Source organism: Ambystoma mexicanum, chromosome 8 (assembly GCF_040938575.1).
Source record: "Ambystoma mexicanum isolate Mex_15411 chromosome 8, UKY_AmexF1_1, whole genome shotgun sequence".
Taxonomy (NCBI): Eukaryota; Metazoa; Chordata; class Amphibia; order Caudata; family Ambystomatidae; genus Ambystoma; species Ambystoma mexicanum.
The window spans coordinates 1039855848-1039869715 of NC_090929.1; positions in this window are offsets into that span (position 1 = coordinate 1039855848).

Below are 13868 nucleotides of genomic sequence, written 5' to 3' on the forward strand. Positions count from 1 at the left end.
GGAACAATCTTAGGAACCTCCAGCAGAAAGACGGGTATCTTTTCAAGGAAAACCGGCTGGCAGTACCCACACAGGAACTCAGACATAAAATCACAAGACTATGTCACGATACCCTTCATTCAGGACATCGAGGCATTACCACCACCCTCCATCTTTTACAGAGACAGTTCTGGTGGCCACGGATGAAAGACGATGTAAAAACCTATATTCAGTCCTGTGCAGTCTGTAATCAGAACAAACATGATAACAGAAGACCGGCAGATCTCTTACACCAAACAGCCATGCCAACCCGACCTTCGGAAATCATCGCCACAGATTTTGTCGTGGAGTTTACCCCATCCCGATGATACACGACCATAATGGTTACTATTGATCTGTTTACACACATGGCTCACTTTACACCCTTATTCAAGCTACCTTCTTCATCTGAATTGGCTGTTTTTTTTTGCTGGAACACAAATTCTGACTTCATGGACTGCCTTCCAAAATCATCTCTGAAAGAGGCCTCCAATACATATCTCAATTTTGGAAACAGCTATGTCAAATATTGGGAATTCAGCGTGCATTGTCATCAGGATATCACCCACAGACCAATGGAGCAACAGAACGAGTTAACCAGACCTTGGAGCAGTATCTTCGTTGTTTCCCCACCAAAGACCAGGATAATTGGTCACTTCTAATTCCTGTAGCTGAATTCACTTACAACAATTTGGGTCATTCAGCCATCAAAACCAGCCCGTTCTTCTGTAGCCAAGAATTTCATCCTTCAGTTCTACCGTCTATCCTGCCTCATCCAACCCCAGTCCCTGCGGTTGATTCCTGGACTGAAATGTTAATCAATGTCCACAAAGACGCCAAAAAACGACTGGAGAAGGCCAGGAAAGATGTCAAACGTTATGCTGACACTAAAAGAAGACCAAGCCCTCTTTACGCGGTTGGAGACAATGTTTGGCTGTCCTCGAAACTTCTGCTTCGACATCTACGACCAAATAAATTGGCACCCAAGTATTATGGACCCTTCTACATAAAAGAAATCATTAATCCAGTAGCCTACCGACTCCAGCTTCCGGATTCGTGGAAAAGGATTCATCCAGTCTTCCACACTTCCTTGCTAAAACCATTTGTACAATCCACCCAAACTGCTCCAAGACCCCCTCCAATACTCGTCAATAAACAACTTGAGTGTGAGGTCTCCAGGATATGTGATTCCAGATACAGACGCGGTCAACTCCGGTATCTGCTTAAATGGAAAGGATACCCTCTTAGTGAGCCCACCTGGGAACCAGTCTCAAACATGAATGCCCTCGTCTGTTGCAAAGATATCATCGGATCCACCCAGGCAAACCCAGAGGTGCCGGGCTTAGGAGGAGGCATGCTGTCATCATCCGCTGAACCCACCCATTTTGGACTTCATGGTCCATGATGCACCGCGGTGTAAACACCGCGTTACTACCAACATGGCCGGCGCTTCCGAAGTACTGCACACCAGCCTTTCCATGCTTCGTTCGGCTTCCTGGAAAAAGGCCACACCTCTGCGGCGCCGCACGTCTCAACGCTACTGCTTGGTGTAGTTAGACGTGTGTCTCAGAAGTTCGCTTTGCGCCCTCCTTCAGACCTTAATTCCTTCCTTCCTGGTACTCATTACTCCTTTTCCCTTACCTTCTTTTTGTAGTCTACTCCTGGAAACACTTTGTGCTCGAGGTCGAAGCCCAACTCCGTCAAGCCGACTCGTCTGCCTCCTGGTTCCTCGCCATTGAACGCTTCCATTTGGAAGGCTAAAACCTCACGCTCGACTCCGAAGACCCGCATCCAGGTTTATACAAATCCCGGACAGTAAGAAAAAAGGAAGCTACGTCCAAGAACGTCACAAGAAAAGAAAAACAGGTGAGAAGGGGAGAAACTTGTGACAATTTGCCTCTTTCTGAAAAAAATGACCTCCACAAAAATCCTTCATAACTTCTTCACCGTTTATGCTAGAAACGAAATCTAAGTGTCTACTTGAAACTAATATCCCAATAAAACCGCATCTCAACTCCGTATAGTTTTTCCGTAATCACGCTTACCGCGCATGGAAAAGTTTGCCGCAAATTTTTCATTTGGCTCAAATCTATAACGTGTGAAATAGCTGTTCATTGCACCCGACCTCAAAATTCAATTTTCTACTTGCTTCTTACGCTATGATCATTGCATGTGGTTGTCTGAACCCATACAAAGCGGCTCCCATTAGTATATTGAAACTATTTCAGTGAATTAAAACCATTTTCAGTGTTTTCCCATTCATGCAAAGCCAACTTTAAAACCATTTTTGACAAGTTTGCATCATTCCTGTTTCTCTTCTGTGTTAGCTAGGGGGGAAATTGAGATTGATACATTTGCTTGAATTCTGCATTCCTGAAACCTGTGCTCTCCCCTTCCATTTCTTTATATTGCATTTTGGGGGGATTGAGGGGTGTGCGTGCAGGGGAAATATTAATCACATTGCCATTTGATTGACCCATACAAAAGTATTATTTCTATGCTGCATCATTTTTCCTATCATTACTCCTTCTGATTAAAGAGATTGTTAGTGTGACATCACTGCTTTGCTGATCATTGTATAACCATTAAAAATAGTGTGATATATATTGTGCCATCCATAAATAAATATTTGTAACTGTGCAAACCAGCCTGCTTCCTGGTTCAGTGTGACCGGGGGGGGGATTCAAAGAGAGAGGTGTGATATAACTGGTACATCGTTCAGAAATAAAAGAAGTTATAGACATAAATAAATAATTAAGGGTTTCAGCTATGAATCACACGCTAGGCATTGACTTAGGCGAAGTGCCGGTTTGAAATCACTTACAAGATTGGGGGCTCGTGTCCGGGATTTCTTAATTAGATATACCACTTGTGACAGTCTAATACAGTGTGCTAACTAACGGGGTACATAAACCCTGTTGGGCTACCACGCTGTGTTACACTGTGAAAAGCACCCCTCAATAGGAATGCTCTAAGGAATTGGTCTGTTTGCAAAAATAAAATAACTCCTGTAAATCAGAAAGGAAATTAATATTTCCGGAATGGCGACCTTGGTAGAAATCAATATGGCAAAAGAACACCTACTGCATAAATTATTTGTAAAGGGGTGAATGGACAGAACAGGATCAGAATGTGTGGTTGCAGGAAATTAAAGAACAGGCCACTGCAACAGGATTAAATATATGGCAAGATCAGGGTCCATTACATATGGCACTGAGTGAACTGTATATGGCCCCTAAGGTAAAAGAAGAGCAAAGTAAGATTGCCAAAATAGCGGCATATCTGTATCTCCACATTGGAGCAATACAGGACAAATATGCTGAGAACCTTGATCTGGCAAACAAGCAACTACAATCATTACAAAAATCCCAAACTGATCTGGACTCTGCAGAGCAAAGGCTACAAAAGAGACATTAATCAGAAAATTAAACCAGGCAGTACCTGGTCAAAATAAAAGAAGATACGGTTATCCTGCAGCAGGAGAAGGTAGAGCAGGATACCAAAGTGCTGGCCCTGCAGAAGGAGTACCAAGAAAGTTTGGACTCTCTACTACAGAGCCAGAAAAAGCTGGAACAGCAAATACATTTTAACAGGGCATGCGCAGAGCAGTTAGTCACCCTGCAAAACCGCCTAGACCAAGAAAAAGAAGAAAATAATAAATTCATTCTCAAAGACCTGGACACCCAGGCAGAATTTGATGAGGAGCCCCAGAAAGCTGGGGCGCTCCAAAGACAGTGGGACGACCTGGCTGCACAGAGGCATACTCTTATTCAGGAAAGGGACACCTTAGGCCAGGAGGTCAGTTATTTAAAAGATAAGATGGAAGACACTCACCTGGCCCTTCAGGGACTGGGTGAGCTCCAAAAAGATTACACAAAACTGTTAGAGCACTCCAGGAGGATGGAAAATGCTCTGGCAAAGAGTGACCAGGCCAGTAAGGACAGGACTCAGGAGGTATCCCTCCTGCGGCATAAACTGGCCGAGTACTCTAAAATGACAAAGGAAGCACAAAGAGACAATGAGGCTCTCTGTGAGAAAAATGACAGGCTCCACAGACAGGTAGCTATGCAAGAACAATTGATAGAGACTAGCAAGGCCTTGATAGAGGAGCAGAAAGGTCAGGTTCTTGCATGGTAACAGGGAGCAGGGTCTGAGAGAGATGGGGTCCGCTGGGAAAGGGAGACACCTGAGCATAACCTCAGGAACCCTAGTACCAGAGGCCTTCATCTCTTCCACTCCATGGACACTGCCACCCCCATGTCCACTGGCGAACATGAGCCAAGTGCCACGGGGATGGCAGACTTCAATCCAATGAGGAATATGGGGCTCATAGATCAGCACCTCCCAGGAATGGATGGGCCGGCATCTGGGTATGGGTTCCCAAGTGCTGTAAAATTTAGTGGGGAACTCCATGAGAGTAGGCCTACTAAGGGCCTCCTGAAAACCTCTGCCCAGCTAGGACAGTGGGGGGGGGGTACTCGGCGAATCCTGGGAGCAAGGAGGAATCAGAAGACTCCTCTGAGCGCCACAGGACACAAGAAACTAGCCCCCCCCCCTTATTTGATGTATTTAATTGTTTTTTCTTCTTTTCTTTTCTTTTTTCTTTTTTCGTCTGTCTCTCTCACTGTCTGCTCTTTCATTTCTCTTCCTGTCTATTATCTCTTTCGCTCCGACTATTTATTTCCTTTCTTGCTCTATATGCTGCTTGTAAAAGTTGTGTAAATATACTGTTATATTGTTTAAATGATGTTTATTTGTCATAATATGATGTTGCTATTTATCTTCTGTATGTTATAAAAATGTCAATAAATAAATGTGAAGAGAAAATATATATATAAGACAATTTGGTCCCAGTGCTATGCTGAGTGATAGGGTTCTCCTATTCCAAGCTTTGTCCGCATAGGTAGCTACTGCGTAGGTAATGCTCCACGTGTTGCGCTTTTGAGGAATTGTACGGCTTCCCCTGCTGCCCTTATTCCAGATGCTAGAAGAAAATGTCTTAAACACAGATTTCTTTAACCTAGAGGACTGTTATGAAATAGTCATCTCACAGCTGGGTTGTAGCAAATAGCTTCATTTGCATAAGTATCTACACAACGACCCCCAGCACAACCTAACATTCGGAACCTGGAACACAGTTCCTTGGTAAACAGTCATCACCACGGTCCCACCTTCCTCATTCCAAGACACTGCACAACATAAGGCCAGCTTCAGATTTTGCTCTAAGCAAGCAATGTGCACGTTTGTTTGTGTGCCTATTATCCCATTTGTACATGGTTTTGGGCTAGCCGCAAAGACCCGAACCTCACTTTGGTGTACAGGGCACGCATTGCTCTAGGGCTCATTTATCCAGATGGATCTCACAATCTAGCGATAGCTTCACTTCCCGGTACGTCATCAGCAACGCAGAGGAAGAAATCTTGATTACAAAAAGTAGAGGATCACCGCTCCCAAACGCTCCCACCCGTTCCCACCCACTTTGACCACTGTCTGTATGTCTCTTTCACACAGCTCCTGGCATTTATTCATGATATCCAGGAGTCAAGTCCTAAAAATTAAAGTGGGGGGACACATCAACAAATGCAATGGGATGCGACGTCTCCAGAAATGAGCATATCGAGGTGAAATATGCACATTTCATTAAATTGGATTTCTATAACTACCTAAATTGCACAGGACGAATGGCATTTGCCTTTCATAAAATCAACACACACAACACCAAGAGAAGGTCTTTTCTTCTAATAGGGTTTTTGAAAACTTTAAAAGGTGTGCATGTTTTAAACTCCAAGAGCCAATACAAATGTTGTTTCCCCTGGAACTTGCAGTAGCGAAATGGGACATTTCACCTTTAGTTGTTTGTTATTTTTCATCAGGTTATATAGTGCAGTGGTGAAGTGTCCTGACGACTGTGGTTCTATCCCATGGTCGGCTTTAATTAATAGCTTCAAAGAGGACATTCAATGTTTCTCATTTTAGCTGGGGGGGACTGAGTCCACGCTCTGAAAAAAGTGGGTGGACTCGTCCACCCGCGTGTACCCTCGACTTAAGCCCTAATGATATCCCGCCTTGTACATGTAAATACAGGTATTCTCATCAGGTCTTAAAAGACCTCTAACATGTGAGGCCGATGGCAGCGCCCGGCCTCCTTCCTGCTTCAGTATATCTGTCAGAGACTCCCTCCAGTTCCTCACCTCAGGTACCAATGAGTTTCAGCCAATGCAACAATGGTCTAATTGCTACCATTTGAGTTAAGTACTCTTGTCCCAATTCCCCAATGATTGAAAAGCCAGTCGGTAGGGCAAGGAATTTCTTCAGAATGCCATTCTGAATAGTGCACATTTCTTTTGCAGTTAATGTAGCCCCGCCCTTCTGCGCCTTAGAGGGCTGCCAGTCTGACTGCATTTGATATGCTGTTAATGCTGGGTTTAGGGCTCCATTACCATTTTTGATAATAAGGCTAGCTACTGTCCCTGGGAATCTCGATAGGCAGATGCCTGCTTTCTCTCGCTGGCAATCCCGTCTGCTGGAGCTTGCAAACGTTAACCTTAATAGTCGAACATGCTCACCCGTCTGACTTTCGAGGAATCTGTTATTCCATTAGGCGAGCACTTCCCAGTACTTGCAGCCAAGTTATGGAACTCATTGCCCTTCACATGCCAATGTCAAAACCCGGCTTTTCGCGCAGGAACCTTAGTTCATTCTGACCCTGGCCTGTGACCTTTGTAAATACTGTCATATCTTCTCTACCTGTGTAAATTTCATGTTGATCTGCTGCATATCTGAGCCTATGTATATTGTATATTTATGTAAAAATAGTAATCGTAAGATTGTTGCAACTTGTATTCCTGCACCCTGTTATCTTGTAATATTGCCACTGTACCATCTGTAACTATCTCTGTAAGTAATGCGCCCAGATGCCTTGGGCTTGGAGCGCTATACAAATAAACAAACTACACTAAACTAAACTTCCTTCTATTTGTTGAAAACACCATTGATTTCGTTTTCCCAATGTTGATTTCTAGGCCTACAAATACTTTAAATTTGAATGTCTAGCTGTCTGGTGTAAGACACGGCATCGTCTTCAAGACACTTCTATCCTGCGAGCATAGGGGCATGGACAAGAGTTTGTTAATGATATCATTAATATAGAGCAGAAATAGAGATGGTGCCAGTACACACCTTTGGCGTACTTTTCTATTCCAAAGGGAGCTGTAACTTCTCTGCCTGTTCCCCGCCGAGCTACTGACTCTTCGTTGATATATAGCAGTTTGATTGCGGCCAGAAAATCTGCCGGGATACCCTTCTTCTGCAGGCTAGACCACAGTTCCGCACGTGGTACACAGTTGAATGCCGTTCTTAAGTCTATGAACAAGACATATAGATTCATTTTTCGTAACTTTACGTACTTGCACTTTATTTATTTATGTATTTATTTATTTATTTATTTATTTGCATTTGTAGAGCACCCAAGCCCAAGGGCATCAGGGCGCTGTTTCAGAACATGTTACATTTGTCTTGAGAGCAGAAGAGGACAGGGGAGAAAAGAAGGAAACATAAACGTCAGCAAGTACAGTGGAAATATTGATCGACTGTGCTTGTGTTGTCTCTAAAGCCAGCGTGTAGTACGTTTCTGTCCATCCATAGCTTTAACCGCCCCCAAAAGTGCTCTTGCAAATGTGTTCCCCCGCGCATCTAGTAAAGGGATGGAGCGATAATTTGCTGGTGAGTGGCTCCCACCTTTCTTGTACAATGGGACAGCACCGGCTCTTGTCCACAATTTCGGGGTGGATTTAGACGTGGTTATCACTTTGAAGAGCCTTAAGAAATATGGCCCCTAGATATCTTCTTCATCTTCTAAGGTCCACTGGTTTTTAATCTGGACAAGTGGCCTTTTTTTTTTTACATTTTTGAGCATCAATTGCTAGTTCTATTTCTGTCAAAGTAAAAGACAATTTCTTGACATTCTTCTATGTCTTCGCTAGCACCTGCTACCATCTTGTTACAATCCCTTGTCTCTATGTAGAGGTTGCTGAAATGGCCATACCACATATCTCCTGCTATGCTCGCCTCTACGACCCTCCCTCATTTCCTGACTTTGGAGACATTAGCCTCCAAAACTTGCTTATAGCGGTATATACTCTCCCCATCAGCTCCACATTTTTACCACACCAAATCAGTTGTTTCTTTAAAGTACCAAATTCCTTGTCGTACCGGTGTCTCTCTTCATTAACATTTTTTTGACTAGTGTGCAAGACTATCTTACATATGATCTAATTGGTTCCACCAATTCCTGGTGCGTAGCAAGTATCATGGTGTTTGGTGGTGCTGGTGTGGCAAGATGCCATTATAAACCATTGGTAGCATCTCTTCTATATTAATACTTGACCATTTTAGGGATTGCTTTGCTTGGCCACTAACACCCAGAATGGAGCTTCTCAGTGTTACTTCATTGGGCCTCATTATGAGTGTTGCGCTAAGGCAACAATGGTGCTGGTAGTGCTACTGGCGCCGTTGTTACCTCGCCGCAACATTCCGAGTTCTGTTTGCGGGCCGTTCTGTACGCCTGGTCAGACCAGACGTGCCGAGCGGCACCCGCTAGCAGAACAGGATGGTAGCAACGGTCCCGTTATTAACGGGACCCTTGGTACCATTCTCCCCATTCACATTGAGCCCTATGGGGGCTCAAATGGGAATGGATCGTACAGGGTCCGGGTCCTGTGAATGGGAATTACCGGGCCCGCAAAGGTCGGAATGGCCTGGTAATTCCCATTTTTCAGGACCCGGACCCGAGTTTGGGGGTAACCATGCAGGTAAAAATAACATGGCTACCTCCAAACACATAATCAGGCCCATTGTGTTTGTGGGGATTAAGATCAATCATAAAAGTAGCCTTGAGAGGTTTATGGTCGCTTTCAACTCTTTGGACTACTAGGTGTTTTTTCAACCTGCATATTGTTTAAATAAACACCCTCGAACTGTGATCACTTGTATTTGTTGTCTTACTCTTGCCACCATGAGTTCCTTACACCGCCTCCAACTGCTCAAATTGCATGTTGTGGTAACCAACTATCACTTTAAAAGGGGTTTTAGCTGAATTCTTCCTCCATGTTTCTATCAAATCTTTTACATCCCTTGCACTACTTGTGCTACCCCTGTGGTTTACTCTATTGTAAATATTTATCACCACCAGGAAATTCATGTGATCCCGTAATTGCATGTATATTCCTTGTATATCATGGCTTTCGGATATGAGTGGGACACATTTCGCATTGAGCTAAGCCACCACTTGGTCTCCATGCTCTACCTTGCTTGGCTGGAACATCAAAGCATATGTGCATAAATTCAGCCACTGCTTTACTACTACCATTCTATTCTTACCATTGTGTTTAATCATGCTGCGCTCCAAGTTAACCACAGCACTTAGGTGCACCTTAAGTAAAGCCTATGGGTTATACTTAGACGTTATTTGAGTACACCCAGTGTATTGATTTTAGCTGAATTTTAGAGTATATGCAGTATATTGAATGTAGCTGAATTTTAGAGTATAGCCACTGTATTGAAGGTAGCTGCAATTTACAGTATAACCACTGTATTGAAGTTACCCGAATTTTAGAGTACAACCAGTATATTGAATGTAGCTGAATTTTAGAATATAGCCACTGCATTACATTTAGTTGAGTTCTGCATTGTTTGCCATTGGGTAGAATCAAGGTATCCTCTGAAGTTTGCCACTGATTTAAATCTTGCTGCACTCTGAAGTCTGCTAGTGAGTTCACCACTACTCTAAACGATGCTGCCCTCTGATGTTTCAAGCAAAAAAGTTATGGGTGGAAGGTTTGAATCTGAACCACTGGCAATGCTCTGGACAACCTTCCACACCACTGATTTTAGCCCGTCTGCATCATTGCAAAAGGGGTCCAGCCATATGCAAATCAGTTACGTACTGTAGCAGCTCAGCCCGAACTGCTAGGCAAGGTCCCCTCTGCATGGAAACACAAGCAACCCCAGACATATTTCGGCCTTGTTGGGCCTCCTCAGTGAGGTGCAGACTGGTTCCCTAGAGTGCAGCGAGCAAGGGACCCACATCTGGCCATACCCTCTCTCACACAGGGAGACAAACTACAAACAAAAAAGTAATGGGTGGAAGGTTTTGAATACACCTGAACCACTGGCAATGCTCTGGACAACCTTCCACACCACTGATTTTAGCCGTCTGCATCATTGCAAAAGGGGTCCAGCCATATGCAAATCGGTCAGGTACTGCCACCAATGATAGCAGCCCAGTCTGAACTGCTAGGTCAGGTCCCCTCTGCATGGAAACACAAGCAACCCCAGACATGTTTCGGCCTTGCAGTGAGGTGCAGCTTGGTTCCCTATGGCACAGCGAGCAAGGGACTCACGTCTGGGCATACCCTTTCTCACAAAGGGAGACAAGCTACAAACAAAAAAGTGATGGGTGGGAGGTTTTGAATCTGAACCACTGGCAATGCTCTGGATAACCTTCCACATCACCATTTTCTAGCCTGTCTGTGCCATTGCAAAAGGGGTCCAGCCATGTGCAAATCCTTCAGGTACTGCCACCGTTGATAGCACCACAGCACAAACTGCTATACCAGGTTCCCTCTGCATGGAAACACAAGTAGCCCCAGACATGTGTTGGCCTGTTGGGCCTCCTCAGTGAGGTGCAACTTGGTTCCCTTTGGTGCAGCGAGCAAGGGAACCACGTCTGGGCATACTCTCTCTCACATTGGGAGACAAACTACAAACAAAAAAGTGAAGTTCACCATTGTATTCGCCACTGCTTAGAACTTGCTGCACTCTCAATTTAGACATTGTGTTGAGTCCAAGGGCCCTCTGAAGTTTCCCACGGGCTTTTATTCTTGCTTCGATCTGAAGTTATGCATTGTTGCTGAATCAGGGCGCCCTCTGAAGTTTTTCCACTGCTTTAAGTCTTGCTGCACTCTGAAGTTAGACATTGTGCTGAATGCAGGTGCACTCTGAAGTTTACAAGCACTTTAAATCTTGCTGCATTCTGAAGTTATAGATCGTATTGTATTCAGGTGCCCTCTAAAATGTGCAACTGTGCTTAAATCTTTCAGCGCTCTAAAGTTTCCCATTGTGATTACCACTACTTAAAACTTGCTGCGCTCTGAAGTTAGAAGTGCCCTCTGAAGTTTGCCACTGCTTTAAATATTGCTGCTCTGAAGTTTGCCACTGCTTTAAAACTTGCTATACCCTGAAATCAGCCACAGTATAAAATGCAGGGGCCCTCTCAAGTTTGTATCCACATATCAATTGGACCGAGGCGGGTACTGCTCCTGAGATGTACCTTATTCAGTGTTTTCACACATAAAGAACTCAGGAAATGCAGTCAAACAAAATTATAAAAAACAAAAGTTTTAATAGATAAGCCCTTGGTTGGATTCTTTTAAATCCTTATAGCTGCCTGTCCCCAGTGGTGTATCGTACACACAAGTGCGGCATGCTATGGTGAAAAAAGCCCAATCACTGAAGTCTTCTTGGGTTAGTACAACAAAGTTTAGAAACATTTTTTTTAAAACGCATGTTGAAAATAATACCACATGTGTATACTATTAGTACAAGTGGAGGGTCTTGATCTTTATTGTTTCCTATGTCATATAGTCTAGAAAATAAAAAAGTGCTATTTGGACTTCCTTTCTATGATCAGGAGTGCCGCTAGCAAATGGCCGAGCTATACTCGGATTGTTTTTGTGACCCCCTATGTGTGCTAGTACAGAGCACAGAGTTTGGATCTGTTCTCTGTGTCTAGCAACGTCCAAGTTATCAACAAAGATTACAGAATGTCCTTTGTTGCAGTTGGTCATCAAAGGGTAATTCCTAGGCCTTATGTCCAGATTCTTGGTAATTCCTAGGCCAAGGAAAAGGCCTACCGGTTTCAGTGGTAAAATCCAATTGCACCACTTTCATCAGGGCCAGAAAGGTAGGGAGCAGTGAAGTATTTTACAGGCTGCTCCAATGTGAGTTGCACGGAGGCTGCTATAGTTGATTGAAGGAACCCACCATTAGAATGGTCCTTTCCGCATTTATACAGTCAGGTGAATGGGAGCAGCAACGCCTAGATTCGTATTAGTAGAGTGGACGCTGTTGATAGGGCATTCCAAGAGGACCCCTCGCCGTGTTGAGAAAGGAAGAATTCTGGTCAAACGGTCCTGGATCTGATTGCAGATAATCTAGATGGATCTGTACGGTACGGTGTGCGCGGAGCTTCAGCCTCGCCGTCTGCAGAAGAATGCTGCTGAATCACTCTGAGGTTTACCACTGCTTAAAATGTGCAACACCATGAAATCAGCCATTGTGTAGATTCAGATGTCCTCTGAAGTTTCTCACTGCTTGAAACATGTTGTGCTCTGAAGTCAGCCATCGTGTTGAATCCAGGTGCCCTCAGACGCTTGCCACTGCTTTAAATCTTTTTGCGCCCTGTAGCTAGCTACTGTGTTGAACCCAACTCCCACATAGAAATTCTCTAAATGTTCCTGGACTGTAGTCTGCCAATGTACTGAATCCTACGGCCTTAAGAACTCTGCCACTGCTTTAAATCCTGCTGAGTTCAAAGGTAGCCGGCCCCGGCAACCAGCTAAGGGCAACAGCAAAGGGCCCCTCGCCACACTAGGGCACCTCCATCACCATTCTGCCTGTTCGCCCTGGCTTCCAATCCTCAGAAGATATAGCTGTTGACGTCTGCAGTGACACACAGGTAAGGAACTTCATCACAGTGGTAATGTTGTATTCTGAATTTAGATAATATTGTGTTCCACCACAGTACATTCCTCGTCCACAACTCCTAAATCGGGCAGGTTTCATCTGACGCTAGTTGTGTTGAGCTACATCACATCAATTCCCTCCCACAGTGCAGCCCTGATTTAAGGTTGGTTACACCTTGTAGCTTCCTAGTATTAGGTCCCAACAGGGAGGTTTTCGCCACTGTGATCCTGATGGAACCAAAACAAAAACAGCAACCTGAAGCTCCCAAGTTCCACAAGACTCTGAAAACAACCACCACAGGGAGGCATTTGCCACTGTGAAGCATGTGAAGATCAAACCACAGGCCACCACAGGGAGGCTTTCGCCACTGTGAACCCGATAAAACTACGAAACTACAGCAACCTGCGGCTCCCAATCCCCACATGACTTTATAACTGAAATACAACCACAACAGAGAAGCCTTCACCACTGTGGCTGGTGTGGCTTTGGGTGTGACTGTGGCTGTGTGGGGAGTGACTGTGGCTGGTGTGGGGAGCAGAGCAATCACTTTAACCCGGAAGCAATGCCACTCTATTACCCGAGTCGCACCTAGATAGAACTGCGAATATTGCCTTAAGTCACATCTATTGAATTCCATACTGAGATAGGATTGTAAATATTGGTCTGTCCTACATTGAAATATAATTGTGAAAATTAGCATGCATCACTTCGAGACGGAAAGGTAAAGGTAGACTTGCATCGCTTCTAGACAGGATTGTAATAAATATTGCCACTGCCACACTTACATAGAATTTTGGATATTAGCATGCGTCTCATCTAGACATGACTATGAAAGCTGCCACTTCCGCATTTAGATGGAATTGTGAATAATAGTACGGATCACATCTAGACGGGATTGTAAAGGTAGGCTTGCATCACTTCTAGACAAGATTGTGACCAGCAGCCCAAGCCACATTTAGGGCCTCATTACACAGATGGCGGTAGGGATTTACCGGTACCGGTAAAATACCGGTACCGGTAAATCCCTACCGCCTTACTACGAGGTCCCTTTGCGGGTTGGGGGATTTAACGCCTGCTTTTTGCAGGCGTTAAAATCCAACCCGCTA